We start from the raw sequence: 26,376 nt of genomic DNA, 5'->3' as shown, positions 1-26,376 counted from the left end.
TCCCTGAAAGATTCAGCAGCATCTCTGTTGGAGTTAAAAAGAGTGTGTTGTGGAAAGCAGGTTTGATATTCACAGCTCAAGTTTTCCCGTTCCTGGCTCTATTTTCTCCTTCTCCTCTACCAATTTGAAAGTACCTTCTCATCACACACATTATCAGCTAACTTTGCTTCAGCTAGCATCCCCAGGCTTCCTGTCCCTTTTACCTTTCATTAATTCTAAATATTACTGTCCTCTCCCCATTTGCTCATCGGCTCCTCCTCTCTCTCAGCTCCCAAGCTTGTATCCAGGTTGTTAACAATCACTGGAACTGTTGCTTATGTCTTCAGCCTGCCACTCACTTATCTATTTCTATTCCTGTACAAGAGTTTTAAATATTGTACCTTTGTGATTGATTCTAACATCTGCTGAAATTTGAACCTCAGTTGAACCTGCTGAAAATTGAACCTTTAATGAAGATTGTTTACTTAAATAAATAGAGAAGTACGAATCAAGAAGGCTGAGAACATGAATAAGACTGTTCTGGGGCCATTTACAAAGTTCTGACAGGAAAACTGACAATGCATTTCCTTAGGTCTCTGGGCCAGTAATTTCATTATGATTTGTTTACATACACAGCCAGTTTTCATCTGCAGATCAGTGCTTCTCCTAATCAGCTTTTCTGCTATAAATTTCCTTATTCTCAGCTGATTTCCTAGGAACAAGCAATAACAATGCAAAACCCCATATAGCTCCTTGGATTCTGTGTGTCATGTTTCATTCTATTTATTCTACTGCTCTGGTCACATTCACAAGGTATCACTATTCCTGATAAATACCTTTCCCACAGTAAACAAGTTCTAAGGTGTGCACCCAGCAGCTAAGGTATGTCAAGCAACTCTGGCAATGATTCATTAGGAAATGCATGCTTTAGACATTTGAGATTGCTTCTGGAAGTTTCTGTGATACATGAAGATAGTTCAAGACAGTGTATGTACAGGAAAACTCTCGTCTTTGTATTCTTCTTATTTTTCTCCTACAGCTGTATTTTTTCTCCAAAAATTGTACCTATTTCTTTCAAGTCCTGGCATCCTTGGTTATCTTTTCAAATGGAAACCACTTTGGTGAATTTTTTTTTCTCTACTCTAAAAATTTCTCTGTATTTCTGTGCCAACTTGTCACCTCACCATTGCTCTGTCTTCCAGGCTCTTCAGTGTGCCTTCCAGAATGAGTTCCATTGTTTACAAAACCTGAGTCGCTTTTAACATCTCTTCACCTCATTCAGCTACTCCAAGGGTAGCACATGTCTGTAGCTTTTTTTTTTGTAGACAACCCTCATTCTGTCACTGCCTAGGAATGGAGAGAGCAATAGTTAATTTGCATAAGTTTCCCACTGACATTTGCATGCTCTACTCTTCTACATATTGCAAGCATGTCTTTTTCCTTGAAGTCAGGTAGCTCTCCACATTTGCTCAGCTCCCAAACTACTTCTGTATATTCACCTAGAATTAGGACACATTTCACAGGCTTTCCTCTTTCAAACCCTAGTTTCTATCATCATCCCATGTAATTACAATGTTCATGTAACCTAATAGGAAATTTTAGCCTATCTCTGTTTCTGGGCATTCAGTTGCATTTATTATCTCTCTTTTTTATGCCATTTCCAGAAATAGCTTCATTCTTGACCTGTTCATCACTCTAAAATTCTTTAGCTTTGAAAAATTTTTAAAAAGTTTTGATTTCTTATTTTATAAAGATAATAATGTTCATTTTAGAAAATTCTAAGAAATCACAAGTATAAAAGAAAATACAAATTACCAGTAAGTTCATGATATTGGTAATTTGTATAGCATATATAGACCTCTATATCTATCTATCTATCTATCTATCTATCTATCTATCTATCATCTATCATCTATTTATTTTCTATCATATGTATGTTATCTAGCTATCATCTAGTGATCTAGCTATGTAATAATCTGTAATTCTTCCTTTTCACACCCACAGCCACACTAACACATGTATACTAATATACAGGTATACATAAATAGTTTTGCCTATGTCCGAGTGAAGTGGCATAGAACTCATAGAGCTCATTCTGGCTCAACCTGCTAGGAATAAGTGTGTGATCTGGAAAATGGCTGTGTAGATGAATTCACAAAATGGTAATGGTATGATTCAAGCCAAGTTGAGCAAAAAGCACAAACTTCAGACATATTAGCTCTCATAGTTTAAATGGAAGACCTCTTTGACTGTCTACAGCTCTTGAATAATTGCCAACAGCAGTATAGCAACTGTCCTGCAGGACCCCCAAGCTACACTGTGTTCTGTCTCCAAGGGACTTGTATTGTCTGGAGCAGAAATATTAGGTCCTTATGCTCATATTGTCATCATACCCGGTTTTCTCATTATAGGCAGATCTTTTTGCATGTCTATGTGTGGTTTCTTCTCATGCCTTTCTCTTCCTGTTATACAAAGATTTAAAGGAAATACATTTTGGAGAGCAACATATGCCTCTTAAATTGTTTTATATACTTTTCATAAAATTCTTTTAACATTCATGCTTTTTTATTAAACTTGAGAGTAACATTCCATTGCCTTAACTTTGCACATATTTTCATAGATTCCAAGTTGGTTATTTTATCTATATTCAACTTGGATCAAAAGATATCCTTCTGGTTCTCGTGTTTCCTAATATGCATGTTGATGGAATTAAACTGCAGAATTAGGGATCCCAACATCCAACACGCTCCTCAAATTCCTTACCTAGAGCAGGTTGCTTTGTTCTTTTTTTCTTGCAGAAAATACTTTTCATAGTGTGTATACTTCTTATTAGCTGCCAATACATTTTTTAGATGTTTCTTTTCTTTTTTTTTAAAGATTTGATTGATTGATTGATTGATTGATTGATTGATTTAGAGGGAGAATGGAGGAGGAGCCGAAGAAGAAAGAGAGAGAGAATCTCAAGCAGACTCCCCACTGAGTACAGAGCTCAATGCAGGGCTCAACCTCATAACTCTGAGATCATGACCTGAATCTAAATCAAGAGTCAGATACTTAACCAACTGAGCCACCCAGGAGCCCCTTTTCAGATATTTCTATGTTTAACCATTTATAATAGGTAACTCCAGTGTAACCCATATATAATCCTCACACAAATGGTCAACTACTATTTGACAAAGGTACCAAGAATACTCAATGGGGAAAAGTTTCTTCAATAAAGAATATTGGGAAAACTGGATAATTACCTGCAGAAGAATGAAGTTGGACCCTTATCTTACAAAGACACAGAGAATTAACTCAAAAAGGATGAAAGGCATGTGTAAGACCTGAAACCATAAAAATCCTAGAAGCAAACGTAGGGAACAAGCTCATTAACATTGGTTCTGGCAATAACTTTTTGGATGTGACACCAAAAGTACCATCAACAAAAGCAAAAATAAATAAGTTGGATTACAGCAAACTAAAAGACTTCTGCAGAGCAAAATAAACAATCAACAAAATTGTTGTCTTGTAACCTCCTCAGGAGCTTCTTGGGTCTAATCAGAAACTGGCCCTAGGAAAAAGAAAAAAAAAAAAAAAGAAACTGGCCCTGGGACATGGAAGGCAGGGAGAGAGGGAAGAAAGAAATGGGCCACTCCATGTTTGTAGGTGGTGGCAGTTTAAAGAAGCAAAGGAAACTTGCATACGAGGCTTGTCTTGGGCAACAGCTAGACAAATGTATCCTTGTACCTGCCTCAAAAATCTTAAAAGTCATCTTTTGATGACCTCCCTTAGCACTCCACCCTTGTGATCAGCTCTTACCATCTCACATGGCCCCCTCTTCTGCCAGGGTTCCTGAGCAGTCAACAAGGTGTATCACTAGCATGGAAGTGGCTCTTTAGGTGGCTATCTGGCTGAACTAGAGGCAGCTGCTACAGCCACAAATCAGGTACAGCAAAGGATAATATAGATTAGACCATGAGTCCCAAAATCAGTGACAACTTTCCATTAAGAACTGCATGATCTGAACCGCTGATTTATTAAGTCCGTTGTTTAAAGCAAGGGTCAGATCATTGAGTGTTTACTTGTGTCCTTATGTGACTTAATAAAGAGGGTACATTAACAGATTCATCAGATATGAACACACAACATTCTGTCTGGATAATGGCACAGATGTCTCCTTGAAAGGCAGTAATAATGTCCTAGGCTATTAATTTTGGAAGACAGCTTTTCTCATGAGAGCCATTTGGGTGTTCAGTAAGGACAGGTTTTGGATGCCATCTTATTTGGGCACTATGGTAACTGCTCTTTTGATGTACCCAATCTACTGTATCTACTGAAGCTTATACCCAAGCTAAGGCATCCTCTTCCTCCAGTTCTGTCAGTGTCTTAAGAGCTGGAACGTGTGGGGATCCCTGAGTGGCTCAGCGGTTTAGCACCTGCTTTCAGCCCAGGGCATGATCCTGCAGTCTTGGGATTGAGTCCCACATTGGGCTCCCTGTATGGAGCCTGCTTCTCCCCCTGCCTGTGTCTCTGCCTCTCTCTCTCTCTCTCTCTCTCTCCACAAGGGCTTATTTATGATCATCTACTCCTCAGTTTTCCATTGTCCACGCCATAGGTTTAATCTCTTTAGAATAGCTCAACTGTTAGTACAAAAGGTTCACATTTAGAGCTCATGAGTGGTTGATCTCCAGCCAGATATCTCTGAGATCAGCCCACTGACTGCTGCGTGAAAGGCTTTTTAGCTGGAGGAGTTCCATGTTCACTGCTTCTGCCCCCTTCCAGAGCTGGGACCCAAACTCTAGGGACATTCTTCCTTTATTATGTCTACCAGAGGGTCTGACCCATACCTTCTAAATTCGTAGACACAACTAACTCAAAAGGTACTCTGCTTAGGAAATGTCCAGAACTTTAATCTGCTTTATTAATAGTTTTACCTTCTTAAAGGGAGCTTGTTGCATTGGTCCCCTTTCTTTATCAGGCAGCACAAGCAATGGGTACACTGTGCCAAGTGAGGATTAAAAGTCTTCCCAAACCCCCAAATCTCTACAAAGGTTTGCACCTCTTTCACATTCTTAAGAGTTGGATGAACTTGCACCTTATCAATCACAACCTTTTGGACAACACCCATCTTGCCTGACCATAGATGACTCCCAAAACTTTACAGTGGTGCCCGGGCCTTGAATTTTTTTTTTTTTTTTAAGATTTTATCTATATATTTGACAAAAAGAGAGAGAGCACAAGCAGGGGAAGTGACAGGTAGAGGGAGAGGCAGAAGCAGGCTCCCTGCTGAGCAGATAGACTGATGTGGGCCTCAATCTCAGGACTCTGGGGTCATGACCTGAGCTGAAGGCAGATGCTTAATGAACTAACCACCCAGATGCCCCAGGTCCTTGATTTTTTCAGGTTCATTTTGAGGTTCCACCAAAGTCTGCTGGATGTCCTGCAACTGAGGCAAATCCTCACTTGTTAACATTATACTATCAATGTAATGGGCCCATGTTACTGATGTGGGAAAAGAGAAAAAAGAGGATGGGTCCCTAGCTGCCATTCCATGACATGTTGTGGGGCCATGCAGGTAGCCTTGGAGGAGCACTTGAAAGATTCATCACTGTCCCTTCCTCATGAAGGCACATTGATCTTAGTTACCAGAAAGCTATACTTCTCAAAATCGTTTCTATGAATGTCTTTAGAGATGAAGCACTTATGCAGGAACACTTCTTCCTTTTTTTTTTTTTTTGCCAAAGCATCAGAGTGAAACAATACTTGTCTGCAAATGACCAAAGACTTAAAAATGGCCACAATTAAAGATGTGGTAAGAGTTCATTATAATGTAATTGACAAGGGGATTTGATTATTTCTGTGACACACACATACGTTTTAAAATTATAGCTGACAACATTATGCCAGGACAAATGAAATGGATTGGGTGCCGCTCAAGGGTCAACTTGTGGTCATGTTTTCTCAATGACCTCATCCAGTTCACACTAAAAAATAAAAGGATTAAAAGCACAGATTCTAACCATACAAGTATCTTTTGGAACACTTATACACATTTAGTATTTAGTTAGCTGTTGTGGCAGGTGCATTACAATGCAAATGACAAGGGCACTTCTACAGCAGTCTGTAGTTGAAAAGGTCTCCCTCCCCTGTCCTCTTTTTTTTCTTCAGTTTCTGTGGGCAGTGTTTTTGTTTTTGTTTTTTAAATCTTCTGGAGTGTTTACATTTTGAAGACAAGAAAAGATTTACTTTATTTTTTAAGATTTGCAACTTTAAAGGACAGAGAAAGAGTACAAGTTTTCTCCTGAGTTTTTTGGGTTAATTGCTATTCAAAGTTTTCCTTTGCATGAGGGATCAGAAGGCATGGAGCATTTCACCTGTTTCAGTATCCTCTTCATTTTCATCACTTTCTCAGAGCTCCCACCTCTTGGCGTCCTAATCCAGTGTTGTCACGAGTGCCTGAAACTTAAATCGAGGAATCTTGGCTCCTCCTAGCTTAGCAAAGCAGCAAGTTAAGGGTTCTAATTCAGTATCCTGCTCTCCCACCTTGTCTGGCAGCCTTAAAACTGGCAGCCTAACAAGACACCCACATGTCCTTCTCTATCTTAGGTCATCTTCTAATTTCCTGACCTGAGCTTCAGCCTCTAGAGCCCCTAGTCAGACACTGCTGGCCAGTGTACTGCCCACAGTAGAGGCCAACCTGCTGCAGCTTCCACATGCATCCGTTTCCTGCGGCAGTGTGCTATGCATGTGTGGTTCCTCCAACAAATGGATTAGGTTAGCTGGTGTTCTGGGGAGTGCCCTTGTGCTCACAGGGTGGTCCACAAGCATCTAATATGTGGGGCCCTCCTCCCCACATAGAGGTCAATGGTCAATTTGGGATTTCCCCCAAGGATGCCTTATTCCCATTTCTTTGGTCTCCTGTCAGGCTCACCAGTTGTTGGTTCGTGATCTCCGCGGGAGCTTCTGGGTAGAATCTGAAACTGGATCTTGAATGCAGGGGGCAGGGAGATACCAGAGAAAGAGGCAGACCACTCCTCACTGGTTGATGGCCCCTTTAAGAAGCATAGGAGATTTATGTCAGGTGACAGCAAGACAAAAGGATTCACCTGCCCACCAAACCTTAAAAGTTTACGAAGAGTTCTTAACTGGGCTTGGTCTTGTGTACCAAGCAGGTGTTCTCTATCTCAAGGCTAGATCCTTGCAGCAGCCTGTGGGATCAGGAAAGGCAAGCGTAATCCATATTCCAAGGACAAAGGAGGCAGTTAAGAGCCTCCAAGTGCTTGAATTCAACTCCCACGTCAATCAGTGGCCACAATTTGAGGAAGGAAACAAAGGCAAGAGAAATGTGGCTTAAATTAAATCTTCTTACAGCTTGCAGCCAACCCACTGATAGATCCCTGAAACATAAAGAACGTAACTTTCCTCAAGGACCTCATGGCTGCCTTAGTGCCTTAATATTTATATTTTATTAAAGATCAAAAGTGGGGATCTCTGAGTGGCTTAGCGGTTTAGTGCCTGCCTTTGTCCCAGGGCATGTACCTGGAGTCCCGGGAACGAGTCCCACATTGGGCTCCCCACATGGAGCCTGCTTCTCCCTCTGCCTGTGTCTCTGCCTCTCTCTCCCTCTCTCTGTGTGTCTCTCATTAAAAAATAAATAAAATCTTTTTTTAAAAAAAAAAAAAGCTCAAAAGTAACTTTAACAGCAGCCAGCCCCTCAAGGTCCTGAAAGCCTTCCTTCCAAATTTGTTAGAGTTGCTATCCCTAACTCTCACTAATTAAAAGGTATAAAATCAATCACTCCTCACAATCCCAATGCAGCTCTTTCTGCCATGGATCCTGTCCCTGTGTTATGATAAAAATCACCTTTTTGCACCAAAAATATCTCAAGAATTCGTTCTTAGCCATTTTCTCATGAACCCAAAACTTCCAAATTTCATCAGCATCATTTTAATGACTTCCCTCAACAAAAATAAATAGGCAACCTACAGGAGGTGTCAGGGTGGCTCAGTTGGTCAAGTATCCGACTCTTGATTTTGGTTCAGGTCATGATATCAGGGTTGTGAAATTGAGCCCTGCAAGGGGCTCCACGCTGATCATGAAGCCTGATTAAGATTCTCTCTCTCTGCTCCTCCATTCTGTCTACCTCTCTTTAAAAAAACAGCAAGCAAACCAATAAAGGCAACCCACAGAATGGGAGAAAATAACTATAAATCATATAAGGTGTTAACAGCCAAAACATAATACAGAACTCATACAACTCATTAGCAAAAACCACATAATCCAATTAAAATAGGCAAAAGACCTGGATAGATGCTTTCAAAAAAATCCAAATGGCCAATAAGCACATGAAAAAATCATCAGGGGAATGTAAATCAAAAGGGAAATGAGATATCACTTCACATTTGTTAGAATGACTATCATCAAAAAGCAAAATCAAAAAAAAAAATCCAAATGGCCAATAAGCACATGAAAAAATCATCAGGGGAATGTAAATCAAAAGGGAAATGAGATATCACTTCACATTTGTTAGAATGACTATCATCAAAAAGACAAGAGATGATAAGTACTAGTGAATACATGGAAAAAAGGGAGCCCTCGTACAACATTGCTGAGAATGTAAATTGGTGCAGCCACTATGGAAAACAGTATGGATGTTCCTCAGTAAATTAAAAATAGAACACTCTCCCAATCCCAGCAATCCTACTTCTAAGTATTTATCCAAAGGAATCAAAATCAGAATCTTGAGACATTCCCATGTTCATTGAAACTTTATTCACAATAGCCACAATGTATGGAAACAATCTAAATGTCCACTGATGGATGAATGGACAAAGAAAATTTTGTATATTCATACAATAAAATAGTTTTCAGCCTCAAAAAAGAAGGAAATCCTATTTATGGCAACATGAATGGATCTGGAGAAGGTTATATTAAGTAAAATAAGTTAGACACAGAAAGACAAATACAGTATAATCTCATTTGCATGTAGAATCTAAAATAGTCAAACTAATAGAAGCAGAGAGTAGGATGTTAGGACTGCGGTGAGGGGAGGGGAAACTGGGAGTTGATGGTCAGAGTGTATAAAGTTTCAATTATGCAAGTTAAATAAATTCTAGAAATAGACTATACAGAACAGTGCCCACAATTAATAATACTATATTGTATACTTAAAATTTACTAAGAGGATAGATCTTAAGTGTTATTACCACATAAAATAAGAGTAAGAATAATAACAACAATGATGATAATAATAAATAAGCCTTTCTTGGGGGTGGTGGGAGTAGGGAGTGAGGTCTGAAGGCTTGGAGCACACTGCAAGAGTACAAAGTGGTGGGTGCTGCCTGTCTACCCCCAAATGCTGCACTCTGTCCCTCTATCACATGTGAACTTTTCACCCCATCATGTTGTCACCAAGTGTTGCTTTTGCTACTTTGTGTCTCAGCTGAAGGAGATGAAATCTTAGGGGAAACTGTCTACTGTGGATAGGTATTCAAGAAATCTCCCTTGCAGTTGAAGAACTTCACCTGGCTGCACCCACATATGTCCCAGGGCACCTGGACCTGACCACTGTAGGTCCTATTACCTTGGTGCTACTGAAACATGGGCATCTTGCACCTTGCCTGGGGCCCTTTCAATCTAGATGATGAAGGTGGAGGAGATTTCCACCAGCAAGTGCTGAAGAACAGCAATCAAGAGGTTCCACAACTCCAAGATCAAGTCCCTGGTGCCCCACTGAATTCTGCATTGCCAGCACAAACCATGCTTCACCACAAGTCTCAACACCTTCTTTTAGATGTAGAGCCTTTCTGTCCCCAGGTCTGCCCAAATAAACTCCTTGGGGGAAAACAAAACAAAACAAAATAAAAACCAATAATAATAATAAAAGGAGAAGGAGGAAATTTTAGGAGGAGTTAAATATGTCTGTCCTTGATAGTGGTGATGGTTTCATAGGTGTATATTTATATCGAAATTCATCAACTTGTATGCACTAAATATATACAGCTTTTCACATATCAATCATACCTCAATAAAGTGGTTTTTAAAAGTCTGCTGATTTAAATGTAAACTTCATCAAAAATACCTTCATAGAAACATCCAGAATAATATTTGAGCAATATCTAGGCATTATGGCAGTCAAGTTGAAGTGTAAAATCAACCATCAGTATATATGTTATATTCTAAATTTTAATTTCTTCAAGCATTTTTCTCTCAGTTCCTTGACATTTAGTTACATTTACCTTCTCTCTTCTTAAGCCACTCTCAGATGTCTTCATTTTTGACCTGTTAAGCAGATCTCCATCTACCCAATCCCAAATTAATTGAATATATGAATAATTAGTTGGATGTTTTCTATTCATACATGTACAAATGATCACACATTGACAAGAGCATTGGGGTAACAACTTTGCTTGGTTAAACTGAGAAAGAAATCACAAGGATTGCCAAGCTTGTCCTGTATTTTGATCCTATCAACCTTACTGAGCATGTCTTATGAGCCCAGAAGCATGTGACACAGAAACAGAATTTGTAAAATGACTTAGTTATAAGTAGATAAGTTGGTTGAATGTGACTTTTGTCAAACAATTTTCTTCCATATAATTTATCTGAGAGTAAGAACACCACCAAGCTTCAGGGTTTTTCTTTGTCCTGACTTACATGATCCCTCCTGGTCAAAAGGTGAACTCTTGGGTCTGAGACCCTACTCAAAAAACATTGACTCAGGAATTGTCATCAGCATCTTGATTTCAATTCTAAGTGTTTATAGTTCATTTGTATTAACCTGTCACATCTTCAGGCATTATTGCTCATGTGGGTATCCCTTACTTTATAGAACAGGTTCAAGATTTCTAAGCCAGAGAAACAGATCCTCTTTGTCCTACAAAGAATCACGTGGAGGGCCTTCTTTGGTATGAAAATGTAGGGCACACATTTTTCTAGGATTAGTGGATGAGCATATAACAATGTCTTTTCTCTTTCCTTTTTTTTTTTTTAAAGATTCTTATTTATTTATTCATGAGAGGTGCACACACACACACAGAGGCAGAGACACAGGCAGAGGGAGAAACAGGCTCCATGCAGGGAGCCTGACGTGGGACTCAATCCTGGGTCTCCAGGATCAGGTCCTGGGCTGAAGGTGGCACTAAACCGCTGAGCCCCCCGGGTTGCCCATTTTTTCTCTCTTTTTTTAATGGTCTAAAAGTTGCAATACCCATTTGGAATGCAGTAGATCTCTGTAGAGAAAGTGACAATTTAAATAGAGCCCTAGGTTTCCTAGGAAGAGTCAAATCCTAATCTATATCCCCTGTGACGATTAATTATGTGTCAACTTGGATAGGCCATAATACCCAGATATTTGGTGAAACAATATTCTGTTCCTGTTAAGGCATTTTTTAGACAAGACTAACACTTAAATCCATAGACCTCAGTAAAGCAGATTACCCACCATAATATGTATGGGCCTCATCTAGTTTGTTAAAAGCTTTCATTGAGAAAAAGACCAACCTCCCTTGAGAGAGGGGGCGTTCTGTGAAGGAGACTGCTTTCAGACTTGAACTAACATCATCAGCTCTTCTGGCTCTCTGGCTAGCTAGCATATTCTGCAGATTTTGGACTTGCCAGCCTCCACAATTGTGGGAGGCAAATCCGGGAATGTTTCAGGCCTCTGGATTAAATACATGTGGGAAAAGGGGATTTAAGCTGCAGAACTGAGCTTTAGATAAAGATATAAGTTCGACTGAGAAGAGTAGGTTTGAATCCGTGTGGAGCTGTTATCCCTTTAGATCCAGCCACTCTGGTATAAAAACGAGCTACTGTAAATAGCAGCCGACTAAGTCAATGTGAACTAAGAACCTTAGTGCTCTACTTGGGACACCATCTTAACCTGGGAGGGTACAGGGCCTGTAAAAGTACTTTTACAGTATAGATCAGTTTCAGTTCAGTAACAATAAACTTGCAATAACAGACCAGTCAGAATCCAATCTTCATTCTGTGCCTGATATCTTGGAAGGGCATGCCATTCTTTCAACTATGTAAAACTGTTTTGAACTGTTTTGAGTTATTGAATGGTTTTTGAGAGTGTGTGTAAAAGAGAAGTATGATGGATTTCCTGCTAACAGTATGTAATGAGGCTCAAATGAGCTACTGAATTTTTCTAAAGTTAAAAACATTAATATCAGCATTCTGTGTTAATAAACGAAAGAATTCTTACTACAAAAACTTTTTAAAAATCTTCTTTTTTTTCTTTTTAGAAAAAGAAAACTTAAAATTTTTATTTTACCAGGGCACCTGGGGGACTTAGTCAGTTAAGCATCTGACTCTTCATCTCAGCTTACTTCTTGATCTCAGGGTCATGAGTTCAAGCCCTGTTTTGGGCTCTGCACTGGACATAAACCTACCTACCTACCTACCTACCTACCTACCTACACATACACACATACAATTTTATTCTACCTTCATTTATTCTTTCTCTGATGCTCTTCTTTACTTTATGTAGATCTCAGTTTCTGACCTATATTTTCCTTCTACCTAAAGAACTTCTTTTAAAATTTCTTTTTTTTATAAATTTAATTTTTATTGATTAAAAATCTTTAAACTAACTCATTTAACAAATAAAAAATTTATCAGACTCTTACTCTGAAACATACACAGTTACAAGTCCTGGGGATAGCTTACTGAACAATTGCATGCCCTTCTGGAACTTAACATTCAAGTGGACAAGAGATAGACCATACAAATGAATAAATGCATATACCATAGAATGCTAGTATTTGATAATTGCAATGGAAAAAAATAAAACAGGGAGGTGATAGATTGTGCTAAAGAAGAGAAAAATAGAAATTACAGTCAGATTACCTCTCACCAGGAAGGCAACGTTAGACCAAATACTTGAGCTAGGTAATCATTCTGGTAGTTGTCTGAAACAAGCATATATCAGGAAGAGTTAACAGTGAAAGCTAATGTTGAGGCAAGCATGGTCTGTCATATTCAAGGAATATGAAATAATTCAGTGTGGCTACATTAGAGCAAGCAAGAGGATGAGGTCAGAGATCAGAAGGGACAGAGAAGTGAATGTGAGCATCAGACTCCAGGTCCTGTTTAGCCCAAAAGTTGTAAAGGATGGAATTAGGTTTAATGGAGATAGTGAAGATTTTTTAATCACTCTGGATTTTCATGTGTAGGCAGGCCTGAGTAAACATTAGAAACCTCCCTCTATCCCTGATTATAAATAAGAGGAATAATATTTCCCTGAGGGAGTTTAACTGTGAAATAAAAACATAATGAATCAAAGAAGATATAAACAGAATACTTCTCAAGGCCAAGGACATGTAACTGTTACTGGAGGCATCTGTGCTGGGGTGCTTACTGCCTACTATTTACCCCACTGGTAAGGGAGCCATTTCTGCCCTAGTAATGAGGATGGCCTAACACACAACCCTCTACATGGACAGATGAGGTCAACAACAGTTTATGTCACAAATACCCACAGCCCAGGGTTGGAGAATGCCCATGCCATGCATGCCACACCCAGACACCCAAGGATTGCACTTGGGGACAGAATGAACTAGGGACTGTGAGAGGAGATGAGATGCCCCCTGGTTTCCATGGAAGCATGTGATTGGCTTGTTTGAGTAACTCTGTAGGTTGGCTGGGAACTGAAGCCTGCTATTTAGGAGATAAGCAGGAGATAAGGGCCTGTAATTAAGATTGGTGTTTAACTAGAGGTCCTGACCCATGGAAATAGGGTAGAAAGGGATATTCATGTTTAGGCCAGTCCAGGCCCTCTTGTTTTTCCCCAGATGTCAAGGAACACATAATATTGGATCTTAATCTTAGTCCTTTTTTTTTTTTTTAAATTAAACTTAGTTCTTATACCAGATGAAGGGCTGGGGAGAGTGTAGGTCCGCAATAGAACACAGAAATTGAAGGATCAGATATAAGGATGGACAATGTCTATCTTCAGTCTGCCTTGATGTTGAAGTGCCCTCCTAGCCCTTTGTACTTTAATAAGCCCTTGTCTGCTTGTTAAATACATTAGATTATGCAGATGGTAAATCGGTTTGATTGGACCCAATAAATCTCTGCTGATTTCCTATTGTCTTTTGATTTAGATTTTGCATGATGAGAGGAAAGACCACTTTGTATTACAGGCATAACTTGGAGATATTGTGGGTTCAGTTCCAGAATCCTTCAGTGCACTGAATATTGCAATAAAGTGAGTCAAATAAATTTGTCGGTTTTTCAGTGAATATAAAAATAATGTTACACAGTCCTGTAATCTATTAAGTGTGCAATAGCAGTATGCCTAAAAACAATAATGTACAGATCTTCATTAAAAATACTGTATTGCTAAAAAATGCTAACCATCATCTGGTTTTATAAGGAAGAAGTTTGAAATACTGCAAGAATTATCAAAATGTATCACAGAGACATGAAACGACCAAGTGCTGTTGGAAAAATGGTGCCAATAGGCTTGCTGGATGCAAGATTGGCACAAACCTTCAATTTGCAAAGTGCAATACAATGTAAATAAACATATCTGCAAAAGGAGATATGCCTGTCCAAAGAACCTAATGGAATGTAGCAAGCCTTAAACATATAGCTAATAATTCAGTGCCACCAGGTTATTGGCTGATTATAATATTAAGACTTGGGCAAGAAACTAGACTCTTAGGTAAATACAGTACCTGAAAGGTGATAAAAAATCTCTTGGCTTTCTTATGTAAAAATGTATTTACTAAGCTTAAAAGCAAATAGCTTTCTTTCATTTGGGTTGCACTATCTACTTACCACAGGTAGGAATACAATAAGTTAGAATAGGGAACCCTCAGGCTTTAAAGTGATTTTGGTTTTAAAAGACTAATTGCTATTTCTCTCCCTTTTATTCTAAAACTCAGTTATTTGTGGCTTGTGGTTCAGAGGCTCAGCTTGTTTTTTGAGTGATCCTCCTCCAACCATTAATTCAGCATGCAAACCCCTATTTAGTAGTTACTATTTTCAAAGCACTATATTGAGGTCTTGGGGATACAAGGATGACTAAAACATATCCTAAAGGATGGGGCACCTGGGTGGCTTAGTGGTTGAGCATCTGCCTTTGGCTCAGGGCATGATCTTGGGGTCCTGGGATCGAGTCCCACATCAGGCTTCCCACAAGGAGCTTGCTTGTCCCTCTGTCTATGTCTCTGCCTCTCTCTGTGTGTCTCTCATGAATAAATAAATAAAATCTTAAGAAAATTTAAAAAACAAATAAAATAAAACATATCCTAAAGGAGAACTTAGTTTAGGGAAGGGAAGGCCTGTCACTAACTTTGGAAAATATTTTGACTTTTTGGTATTTATTATATAATGTTTAAATTATAAAAATATAGTAACTATTAATGAAAAATCAAGAAATACAGAAAGAAAAGAGGTAAAAACACTCAACTTCCCAGCACATAGAGAAAAGCTTCTCCAATATTTTGTTTTTGTTTTTCACTCTGAATAGGTTTGTGAAGATTTTATTTAGTTCTGATCATTTTGTATATAAGTTTATTGCTTTACTTTTGTTCTAATATTAGAACATAGAGACTTCCCACAATATTAAAATTCATTGCACAGATAATTTAAAATAATGGTTTAATATTTCTCTCAATAGGTAGGTAGTAAATTCCAGAGCCATCTCCTTATTTGGGGGACATTTAGTTTTAGCTTTTTCCTTTATAAATCAGATAATTAACATCTTGATGCATATAAGCCATTTTATATTTTAGACCGTTTTCTTAGAGTGATTCTCAGTAGTGGAATTGTTTAAAATATAAGAAAATATTTAAAAATGTTGAATCTGACGACCAGTCTGTCTTCTCCTGAGATTATGTTCAAATTCTAAGTTTGTATTTTTGTTTGGTCTGCTACCCTCAGTAGAGGGAGAGATGTGATTAGATAAAATATCAACGTGTGTACAATGTGTGTATAGAGCAGAGAGAAGGAATGTATCCAGCCATGTTAAAACCTGAGCTCCTTACATCCCCTCAACGCACCCTTTAATGACCTAACTCAGTGCCAAATCTAACTCAGTGCCAAATCTGTGCAGTTCATTTCTGGATGCGGGGTAAACAGTCAAGGCAGTGCTCAGGATTCAGTCACCTTACAGTCTGTCTTTGGTTTGAAGGAGTGCTGTCTGTGTCTGTTCTGGAAACAGTTTGTGACAGCACAGTGATTTAAAAATATTTTAATGAAACAAAAACTTCTATTAAATATCCTATACCCAATGGTACTAAGATTTGTCACACATGCTTAGAAAAAGATCAACTGTCTTTGATATTTGGTAGTAAAGATGGGTCCACGCTAATATAAAGAACCTGCCTCAGTTTCTTCTGATGGAACTTGGAGTTGATAATATCTACACTGAGAAGTTTTTACAAGAATTAGGGACACTGAGTACAATGCACTTCAAATAGTATCAAACATATATCAGAGGAAGGGGACTTTCTCAATATCCCATAGATTACAATATATAGGAACTACACAATTTGGAACCCTGGTACAAAGCAGTAATCCTGTTATTGCATCCAAATCAAATTTCATAGGCATTATTTTTAATCAGATGGTTAAAAATGGATCACCTTGTTGGGACACCTGGGAGGCTCAGTCGGTTAAGAATAAGACTCTTGCTTTCCGCTCAGGTCATGATCTCAGGATCATGAGACCCAGCCCCACGTGGGCTCCATGCTCAGCTGGGAGTCTCTCTCCTTCTGCCCCTCCCCCACCATTCATGCATGCTATAAATAAATAAATAAATGAATGAATAAATAAATAAATAATAAATTCCTTTAAAATAAAGGATAACCTTGCTAGAATTATCTTTTTTAGGTGACATTTAACCAAATGAAGTTTGTATAGCATAGAAAACAAAATAGATATTTTACAGATGTGTTGGAAAGGAGAGACAGTAAAACATCCTTCAAACTGACAAGGCACTTTGAGACAAAAACAAAAAAAAATGAAGCAGGAGACTTCATATAGTTTACAGAGAGATTTGTTCATGTAACTTACTGACGGGATCAGATGGGTTTCGAGGCATTCTGGCACAATGACCCTACAGTCAGGTACCGGGAAGGGATGGGCATCCTTATGTCATAACAGCAATACAAACATCAACATGGGATTATTATACATAAAAGACAACAGAAAACACTTAGAACTAGAGCTCCCCCAGTGACCTGCTAAGAGATGGGCTACGTAGTGAAGGCATCAGCAAAAGAGATCTTTTCTGTGTGATTAATAAGCTTCTGAGGCATTAAGTTCAGCATCCCCACAGACGCAGCAGTGGAGGGACAGTGAATCTCAGCATAGATGGTGGCCCACGACGGGGAGAAGCTTCTGGAGGCAACAGGAGGGATATCAGTTGCTCAAGGCGGAAGCAACCATATCAGGATTGGAGGAGTGAAACAGCTTTGTATCCAATTGCAGATACTCTCTAGCATAGGTTGAGGCCCTACCCTCCCTAAAGCTGTTATTTTGGAACTCTCATGTACAGTTATAGAAATATTTTGTTCCCTATTTCATAACAAAATAAGGCTAGTTCAGGTAAATAGTCTTCTCATGTCAGGAGGTGGTCCTAAAAGTGGGCTTTCAAAGTCAGGCCCATAGTGTGCAAGCAATGAGGTAGGAAATTAGCCAGATATGCAAGGAAATCAGGACAATTCAGTTTTATAGGTAAACTGCAAATATTCAAGGACAGTTAATGAGAGCTAGAATCTAACACCCATAAATTATGTTATTGAAACATATTTTTTTCTCTCAAATCACCCTCATTTCCATCAAATTAAGACTACTTTATTTGTAATGAACTTGGCCTAATTATTTACCTAAGTGCAGCAAGAAGAGTTGCTGGCCACATAGATTATTTTAAATCTGTTTTGACATAATTTTTCATAAGGAATTTCAGATTGAATTTTGAATAGCCTTTCAAGGCTAAGATCTTTTATTTTCATTTCAAATTTTTATTTAAATTCTAGTTAGTTGGGCAGCCCCGGTGGCGCAGCGGTTTGGTGCCGCCTGCAGCCTGGGGTGTGATCCTGGGGACCTGGGATTGAGTCCCACATCGGGCTCCCTGCATGGAGCCTGCTTCTCCCTCTGCCTGTGTCTCTGCCTCTTTCTCTCTGTGTCTATGAATCAATAAATAAAATATAAAAAAAATTCTAGTTAGTTAACAAGTATGGTAAAATTGGTTTTAGATGGAGAATTTAGTGATTCATCACTTAGATATAATACCCAGTGCTCATTACAACAAGTGCCCTCCTTAATATCCATCACTCATTTCGCCTATCCCCACCCACCGCTCTCCATCAACCTTCAGTTTGTTCTCTGTAGTTGAAGCTTTTATGGTTTGCTTCCCTCTTTTTTCTCTTCTCACACATCCATCTGTTTCCTAAACTCCACATATGAGTGAAATCATACAATATTTGTCTTTCTCTGACTTACTTTGCTTAGCATAATACACTCAAGCTCCATCCACGTTATTGCAAATGGCAAGATTTATTCTTTTTGATGGCTGAGTAAAATTCCATTGTATGAATATACCATATCTTATTCATCCTTGCATCGGTTGATGGACATTTGGTTTTGTTACATGGTTTGGCCTTCGTCAATAATGCTGCTGTAACATTGGGGTGCATATACCGCTTCAAATCTGTATTTTTTGCAACCTTTGGATAAGTACTTAGTAGGGCAATTGCTGGTTGGTAAGGTAGTTCTATTCTTAGCTTTTGGAGGAACCTCTATATTGTTCTCTGGAGTCATTTACAAATATCTTCTGATGTGTGACCTGCCTTTTAGTTTTGTTGATTGTTTCCTTCTCTGTACAGAAGCTTTTTATCTTGAGGAGTCCCAATAGTTCATTTTTGCTTTTGTTTTCCGTGCCTCAGGTGATGTGTCTAATAAGTTGCCAGAGCTGAGGTTAAAGAGGTTGCTGCCTGGGTTTTCCTTTAGGATTTTGATTGTTTCCCGTCTCTTTAGGTCTTTCAACCATTTGGAATTAATTTTTGTGTATGGTGTAAGAAGTAGTGCAGTGTCATTCTTTTGCATGCTGCTGTCCAGTTTTTCCAACACCATTTGTTGAAGACACTGTCTTTTTTCCATTGGATATTCTTTCTCGCTTTGTCAAAGAGATTACTTGACCACAGTTGTGGGTCCATTTCTGAGTTTTCTATTCTGTTCCATTAATCTATGTGTCTGTTTTTGTACCAGTACCATACTGTCTTGATGACTACAGCTTTGTAATACAGCTTGAAGTCCAGGATTGTGATGCCTCCCACTTTGCTTTTTCTTTTTCAATATTTCTCTGGCTATTCAGTCATTTGTGGTTCCATACAAATTTTAGGATTGTTTGTTCTAGCTCTGTGAAAAATGCTGGTGGTATTTTGACAGGGATTACATTAAATGTGTAGACTACTTTGGGTAGTATAGACATTTTAACAATGTTTATTCTAATCCGTGATCATAGAATGTTTTTCCATATCCTTGTATTTTTTCAATTTCTTTCATAAGTGTTATAGTTTTCAGAGTATAAGTCTTTTACCTCTTTGGTTAGGTTTACTTAGGTATCTTATGGCTTTTGGTAAAATTGTAAATGGGATAGATTCCTTGATTTCTCTTTCTGCTGCTTCATTATTGGTGAATAGAAATGTAACAGATTTCTGTATGTTGATTTTATATCCTGCAACTTTGCTGAATTTGTATATCAGTCCTAGTAATTTTTTGGTGGAGTCTTTGGGTTTTCTAGATAGAGTATCATGTCATCTACACATTTTAAAAGTTTTACTTCTCCTTCATTAATTTGGATGCCTTTTATTTCTTTTTGCTGCCTGATTGCTGAGGCCAGGACTTCTAGTACTTTGTTAAATAACAGTGGTGATAGTGGACATCCCTGTCTTGGTCCAGACCTTAGGGGAAAAGCTGTCAGTTTTTCCCTATTGAGAATGATATTAGCTGTGGGTCTTTCATATATGGCCTTTATGATGTTGAGGTATGTTCCATCTATCACTACTTTGTTGATTTTTATCAAGAATGGATGCTGTATTTCGTCAAATGCTTTTCCTGTATCTATTGAGAGAATCATATGGTTCTTATCTTTTCTTTTATTAATATGGTGTATCACATTGATTTATTTTCAAATATTGAGCCATCCCTGCAGCCCAGGAATAAATCCCACTTGATTGCAGTGAATAATTCTTTTAATGAACTGCTGGATTTGATTTGCTAGTATTTAGTTGAGAATTTTTTCATCCATGTTCATCAGAGAAATTGGCCTATAATTCTCCTTTTTAGTGGGGTCTTTGGTTCTGGAATCAAGGTAGTGCTGGCCTCATAGAATGAGTTTGGAAGTTTTCATTCCATTTCTATTTTTTGGAAGAGTTTGAGAGGAATAGGTATTAGCTGTTCTTTAAATGTCTGGTAGAATTTCTCTGGGAAGCCATCTAGCCCTGGACTTCTGTTTGTTGGGATACTTTCTATTATTGTTTTTATTTCTTTGTCAGTTATTGATCTGTTCAAATTTTCTATTTCTTGCTATTTCAGTTTTGACAGTTTGTACATTTATACATGAATTTATCTGTATGGATAAATTTCTGAACTTACCCATTTCTTCCAGATTGCCCACTATATTGGCATGTATTTCATAATTTTCTCTTATAATTGTTTATGTTTCTCTGGTTAGGTTGTGATCTCTCCTCTTTTGTTCTTTATTTTATTTATTTGAGTCCTTTCTCTTTTCTTTTTGATAAGTCTGACTAGGGGTTTATCAATTTTATTAATTCTTTCAAGGAACCGGCTCTTAGTTTATTGATCTGCTCTGTGGAGGTTTTTGTTTGTTTGTTTGTTTCTGTATCATTTATTTTGGTTCTAATCTTTATTATTTCCCACATTCTATTGGCTTTAGGCTTTATCTTCTGTTCCTTTCTAGCTTTTTTAGGTATAAGGTTAGGTTGTGTATTTGAGACTTTTCTTGCTTCTTGTGGTAGGCCTATATTACTTTCCCTCTTAGGACCACCTTTACTGCATCTCAAAGATTTTGGATTGTCATGTTTTCATTTTCATTTGCTCCCGTGTTTTGTTTTGTTTTTTTATTTCTTCTTTAATTTTCTGGTTAGTCCCTACATTCTTTAATAGGATGTTCTTTAATCTCTATGTATTTCCAGTCTTTCCAATTTTTTTCTTGTGGTTTACTTCAAGTTTCATAGTGTTGTGGTTTGAAAATTTGCATGGTGTGATCTCAATCTTTTTGTATTCAACGAGGCCTGATTTGTGAACTTTTCTGGAGAATGTCCCATGTACACTTGAAAAGAATGGGTATTCTGCTGCTGCAGGATGAAATGTGCTGTATATATATCTGTTAAGTCCATCCAGTCCAGTACGTCATTAAAAGCCATTGTTTCCATGTTGATTTTCTGCTTATTATCTGTCCATTGCTGTTAGTGAGGTGTTAAAGTCCTCTATTATTATTGTAGTATTATCAATAAGTTTCTTTATGTTTGTTATTAATTGATTATATATTTGGGTGCTCCCAAGTTAGAGACATAAATATTTATAATTGTTAGAGCTTATGGGATAGGCCACTTAATTATGATATAGTGCCCTTCTTCATCTCTTGCTACAGGCTGTGGTTTAAAATCAAGTTTGTCTAAGTATAGCTACTCCAGCTTTCTTTTGACATCCATTAGCATGATAAATCATTTTCCTGCCCCTTGCTTTCAATATGTGGGTGTCTTTAGGCCTAAGATGAGTCTTTTGTAGGCAGTATGTAGATGGGTCTTTAAAAAAGAATCCATTATCATACCCTGTGTCTTTTGATTAGAGCATTTATTCCATTTACATTCAGAGTTATTATTGATAGATATGAATTTAGTGATATGTATAATCTGTAAAGTTGGTGCTTCTGGAGATTTTCTCTGTTCCTTTGTAGTCCTTACTGTTTTTGGCCTTTCTTTTACACTCAAAGAGTCCGCTTTAATATTTCTTGTAGGGCTGGTTTAGTGGTCATGACTCCTTTAGTTTTTGTTTGTCTAGGAAATTCTTTATCTCTCCTTCTATTATGAATGACAGGCTTTTTTTTTTTTTTTTTTTTTTTTTTTTAACCACAGAATCCTTCAATTGAACACTAGCCTGTTAAAGTAACAGAAAATCTAATTCTTTAGGAATAACACAAGACTACTAGAGGTTGAAGAAATTCTCATTGTCATTTTCATCAAATGGCATCCTGAAAAGATCCCATAAGGCTGCCTTTGTTGCGGGGTTCTTTAATAGCTGAAGTGAAGCTATAACAAGGTCCTTCTGGCACTTAAAGGAACAAACTGCCTTCACTGCTTGAGACAGATCTGCCTTACACAGAATTTTATGCTAGAACGAGGCTCCTGTATGTTTATTTATTTATTTTTGTATATTTTTTTATTGGAGTTTGATTTGCCAACATATAGTATAACACCCAGTGCTCATCCTGTCAGGTGCCCCCCTCAGGGCCCATCACCCAGTCACCCCATCCCCCCACCCACCTCCCCTTCCACTACTCCTTGTTCTTTCCCAGAGTTAGGAGTCTCTCATGTTCTGTCTCCCTCTCTGATTTTTCCTACTCATTTTCTCTCCTTTCCCCTATAATCCCTTTCACTATTTTTTATATTCCCCGTATGAGTGAAACCATATAATGTTTGTCCTTCTCCGATTGACTTACTTCACTCAGCATAACACCCTCCAGTTCCATCCACGTTGAAGCAAATGGTGGGTATTTGTCGTTTCTAATGGCTGAGTAATATTCCATTTATATATAGACCACATCTTCTTTATCCATCCATCTTTTGATGGACACTGAGGCTCCTTCCAGAGTTTGGCTATTGTGGACATTGCTGCTATAAACATTGGGGTATAGGTGTCCTGCCATTTCACTGCATCTATATCTTTGGGGTAAATCCCCAGCAGTGCAATTGCTGGATCATAGGGTAGCTCTATTTTTAACTCTTTGAGGAACCTCCACACAGTTTTCCAGAGTGACTGCACCAGTTCACATTCCCACCAACAGTGCAAGAGGGTTCCCTTTCTCCACATCCTCTCCAACGTTTGTTGTTTCCTGTCTTGTTAATTTCCACCATTCTCACTAGTGTGAGGTGGTATCTCATTGTGGTTTTGATCTGTATTTTCCTGATGGCAAGTGATGTGGAGCATTTTCTCATGTGCTTGTTGGCTATGTCTATGTCTTCTTTGGTGAAATTTCTGTTCATGTCTTTTGCCCATTTCATGATTGGATTGTTTGTTTCTTTGCTGTTGAGTTTAATAAGTTTTTTATAAATCTTGGATACTAGCCCTTTATCTGATATGTCATTTGCCAATATCTTCTCCCATTCTGTAGGTTGTCTTTTAGTTTTATTGACTGTTTCTCTGTTGTGCAGAAGCTTTATATCTTGATTAAGTCCCAATAGTTCATTTTTGCTTTTGTTTCCCTTGCCTTCATAGATGTATCTTGCAAGAAGTTGCTATGGACAAGTTCAAAAAGGGTATTGCCTGTGTTCTCCTCTAGGATTTTGATCGATTATTGTCTCACATTTAGATCCTTCATTCACTTTGAGTTTATCTTTCTGCATGGTGTAAGAGAATGGTCTAGTTTCATTCTTCTGCACTTGGCTGTCCAATTTTCCCAGCACCATTTATTGAACAGACTGTCCTTTTTCCAGTGGATAGCCTTTCCTGCTTTGTTGAATATTAGTTGACCATAGAGTTGAGGCCCGTTTCTGGGTTCTCTATTCTGTTCCACTGATCTATGTGTCTGTTTTTGTGCTAGTACCACATGGTCTTGATGATCATAGCTTTGTAGCACAACTTGAAATCTGGCATTGTGATGCCCCTGGCTCTGGTTTTCTTTTTCAATATTCCCCTGGCTATTCGAGGTCTTTTCTGATTCCACACAATCTTAATATGATTTGTTCCAACTCTCTGAAGAAAGTCCATGGTATTTTCATAGAGATAGCATTGAGTGTGTAAACTGCCCTGGGTAGCATAGACATTTTCACAATATTAATTCTTCCAATCCATGAGCATGGAATATTTTCCCATCTCTCTGTGTCTTCCTCAATTTCCTCAGAAGTCTTCTGTAGTTTTAGGGTATAGATCATTTTTCTCTTTGGTTAGGTTTATTCCTAGTTATCTTATGCTTTTGGGTGCAATTGTAAATGGGATTGATTGCTTAATTTCCCTTTCTTCAGTTTCATTGTTTGTGTATAGAAATGCCACTGACTTCTGGGCATTGATTTTGCATCCTGCCACATTGCCGAGTTGCTGTATAAGTTCTATCAATCTTGGGGTGGAGTCTTTTGGGTTTTCTTTTTTTTTTTTCTTTTGGGTTTTCTAAGTACATATCATGTCATCGTGAAAAGGAAGAGTTTGGCTTCTTCTTTGCCAGTTTGAATGCCTTTATTTCTTTTGTTGTCTGATTGCTGAGGCTAGGATTTCTAGTACTATGTTGAATAGCAGTGGTGAGAGTGGACGTCCCTGTCATGTTCCTGATCTTAGGGGAAAGGCTTTCAGTGTTTCCCCATTGAGAATGATATTTGCTGTGGGCTTTTCATAGATGGCTTTTAAGATGCTGAGGAATGTTCCCTCTATCCCTATACTCTGAAGAGTTTTGATCAGTAATGGATGCTATATTTTGTCAAATGTTTTCTCAGCATCTATTGAGAGGATCATATGGGGTTCTTGTTTTCTCTTTTGTTGATATGATCTATCATGATGATTGTTTTACGAGTGTTGGACCAGCCTTGCATCCCAAGGATAAATCCCACTTGATCATGGTGAATAATCTTCTTAATGTACTATAGGATCCTATTGGCTAGTATCTTGTTGAGAATTTTTGCATCTGTGTTCATCAGGGATATTGGTCTATAATTCTCCTTTTTGGTGGGGTCTTTGTCTGGTTTTGGGATTAAGGTGATGCTGGCCTCATAAAACAAGTTTGGAAGTAGTCCTTCCCTTTCTATCCTTCGGAACAGCTTTAGTAGAATAGATATTATTTCTTCTTTAAACATTTGATGGAATTCCCCTGGGAAGCCATCTGGCCCTGGACTTTTGAGTCTTGGGAGGTTTTTGATGACTGCTTCAATTTCCTCCCTGGTTATTGGTCTGTTCAGGTTTTCTATTTCTTCCTGTTCCAGTTTTGGTAATTTGTGGTTTTCCAGAAATGCATTCATTTTCTAGATTGCCTACTTTATTGGCATATAGCCAATAAATAACGTTTAAAAATATTTTTTGTTTCCTTGGTATTGGCTGTGATCTCCTCTTTTTCATTCATGATTTTATTAATTTGAGTCTTTTTTCTTTTTAATAAGGGTGGCTAATGGTTTATCTATCTTATTGATTTTTTTCAAAGAACCAACTCCTGGTTTTGTTGATCTGTTCTACAGTTCTTTTGGTCTCTATTTCATTAAGTTTTGCTTGAATCTTTATTATTTCTCTTCTTCTGCTTGGTGTAGGTTTTATTTCCTGTTCTTTCTCCAGTTCCTTTAGGTGCAAGGTTAGCTTGTGTATTTGAGTTTTTTCCAACTTTTTGAGGGATGCTTGTATTACAATGTATTTCCCTCTTAGGACTACTTTTGCTGTATCTAAAATATTTTGAATGGTTGTATCTTCATTTCCATCAGTTTCCATGAATCTTTTTAAATCTCCTCTAATTTTCTGGTTGACCAATTCATCTTTTAGCAGGATACCTCCACGTGTTTGAGTTTCTTCCAAATTTCTTCTTGTGATTGAGTTCTGGTTTCAAAGCATTGTTGTCTGAATATTATGACAGGCAGGGATACTCACCACTATACTAACGAGGAAAACCTGTTGTCTGAATATTATGGATGACAGGCTTGTGGGCAAAATATTCTTTGCTGCATATTTTTCCCATTAAGCACACTGAATATATCATGCCACTCTCTTCTGGCCTGCTAAGTTAGTGGATTGATCTGGTGTAAACTTTGTTTGTACTCCCTTATAGGTTAAAGACCTTTTTATCCCCCGCTGGTTTCAGGATTCTTTCTTTGTCTGTATATTTTGCAACTTTGACCATGGTATGTCTTGGTGTTTGCCTACTTTTGTTGATTTTGATGGGAGTTCTGCGACTCTTGGATGTCAATGTCTGTTTCCTTCTTCAGATTAGGAAGATTTCAGCTATAATTTGGTCAAATAAATCTTCTGCCCCTCTTTCCCTCTCTTGTTCTTCTGGGACTCCTATAATACAAATGTAATTAATCAAGGCTAAGGTGTAAGCCAAATACTTGCCATCAGATTTGCCTGCATTACCTAAAGATTTGGGTTACTTTGTATTTTTTTTGAGGTCTCCAAAATATCTTGAGTTTCCTGAGCCTGTCACAAAGTGACTTTTAGTACTTCAGTTGTGAACTTCCCTGGGAATGCTGT

Source organism: Canis lupus, chromosome 25 (genome assembly GCF_003254725.2).
Source record: "Canis lupus dingo isolate Sandy chromosome 25, ASM325472v2, whole genome shotgun sequence".
In the NCBI taxonomy this organism is placed as follows: Eukaryota; Metazoa; Chordata; class Mammalia; order Carnivora; family Canidae; genus Canis; species Canis lupus.
This window is presented reverse-complemented; position numbering follows the sequence as displayed.